The following is a 2016-nucleotide window of genomic DNA, read 5'->3' as shown; positions in this document are numbered from 1 at the left end:
ATACATATCAAGATGAATTCTGCAGTGCAATGCAAGGGGTCAGTCAGTGATAGGATCATATCTATCCACCTTCAAGGAAAGCAATCAATACAAAGACTATTCAAATGTACGCACCAAACTCTAAAGCTAGTGACAAAGAAATGAATGCATTCTATGAGTGTCTCCAGTCTGAAATTGATTAAACACACAATCATGATGAATTGATAAATATTGACGAATGGAATGCAAAGCTTGGAAACAAAGAGGAAGGAAGAATAATTGAAAAACATAGTCTTGGTAATAGAAATGAAGCTGGAGTTTGCATGATAGAATTTTTAACAACTTGTTCACAGCAATACCTTTTTCAACAACATAAAAGGTGACTGTACACGTGGACTTCTCCAGATGGAACACGCGGAAATCAAACAGACGACATCTGTGTGAAGAGAACATTCAAAAGCTCAATAATAGCAGCTAAAACCAGGCCAAAGGTTTCCTTCAGAACAGACCATCAATTGCCTATAAGTAAATTCAAGTTAAGCTGAAGAAAATCAAAGCAAGTCTGGAGAGGGAAAGTATGATCTTGAATCTCTCCTGCCTGGGTTTTGAGAACACCTCAAGAGCAGACGTGCTGCACTCAACACTCATGACAGATGCATGATGAGCTGCGGGAGGACATCAAGACCATCATTCACGAAGAAAGCAAAGGGTCATACAAAATAAAGGAGAAGAAGAAAGATTAAAGTGAATGTCAGACTAGAATCTGAAACTTGCTCTCTTCATCGTAAGGTAACTAAAAGGAAGTGAAGTAATGATGAAGTCAGAGAGCTAAACAAAGAATTCCATAGGGTAACTCACGAAGACAAAGTAAAATATTACAATGAAATGTGCACAGCCCTACGGTTAGAAAATCCCAAAGAAGGACGTGTCCTGCATATCTTAAACTGAAAGAACTCAAGAAAAAAATTCAAACCTCATGTTGTAATATTAAAAGGTACTAAATGCACGTTATTAAATGATGCAGGAAGCATCCAAAGAAAATGGAAAGACTATGCAGATTAACTGAATCCTAAAGAACTAGTCAAAGGGCCACAATTTCATATGAGCAACAAACAGTGTTACTGTAGGAAGACGTTCAAGCTGTACTGAACGCATTAACCATAAACAAGCCTCCAGCAGTTGATGAAATACCATCTGAAATATTTCCACAGGCTTATGAGTCACTGGAAGCACTTACTCCATGAAAAGATGTCTCCATTGTGTTTTCTTGACTGTATCAAGGCATTCTACTACGTGGATCATGACAAACTATGGACAACCTTGAGAAAAATGGGAATTTCAGAAGACTTCATTGTTCACCTGTGGAACTTGTAAAGGATCAAGAGGCAGCTGTGAGAAAGGATCAAGGAAATGCTGCATGGTTTAACATTTATAAAAAAATTGTATATCAAGGTCATATGCTTTCACCATGCTTAATGTGTATGAAAAGCAGCTAATCAGAGAAGCTGCATTATAGGAAGCAGAGTGAGGCATCAGAGTTGGAGGGAGGCTTGGTAGCACCCTGTGATATGCAGATAACACAACTTTGCAGTTGAAAGTGAGGAGGACTTGAAGCACTTGCTGATGAAGATAACAGATTGAAATCTTCTGTATGGATATAACTCACACCTGGACCAAGAGGTATCATCATGATAAAGGGAGAAGAAATTGAAGCTGATGAGGTTTTTGTCCTGCTTGGATCCACAGTCAGTGTTCACGGATGCATGGACTTGATGGCAGTGAGTTAAACTCAGTCTGTTCGTATGAAGAACACTGTATGAAGACTAGGTTCCACACGCTGTGAAGGTCAACAAAAGTGTAGTGAGACCGTAAGCACTAATTCCCCAGCAAACATTCCAGAAACATTTGACAGTCATAACGTGTAGGCACATGGATACTATCAGAAAGTAGGAACTATAATATAACTATATGTATATCTCAATTGTGACCATGATAGTTGGGGGGAGGAAGCATTCAAGAACTAGAGGGAAATTGTAT

The sequence above is a fragment of the Echinops telfairi genome, unplaced genomic scaffold (assembly GCF_000313985.2).
Source record: "Echinops telfairi isolate 266 unplaced genomic scaffold, ASM31398v2 ScPeMD7_140;HRSCAF=443, whole genome shotgun sequence".
Lineage (NCBI taxonomy): Eukaryota > Metazoa > Chordata > Mammalia > Afrosoricida > Tenrecidae > Echinops > Echinops telfairi.
Note: the sequence above shows the minus strand (reverse complement) of the source record.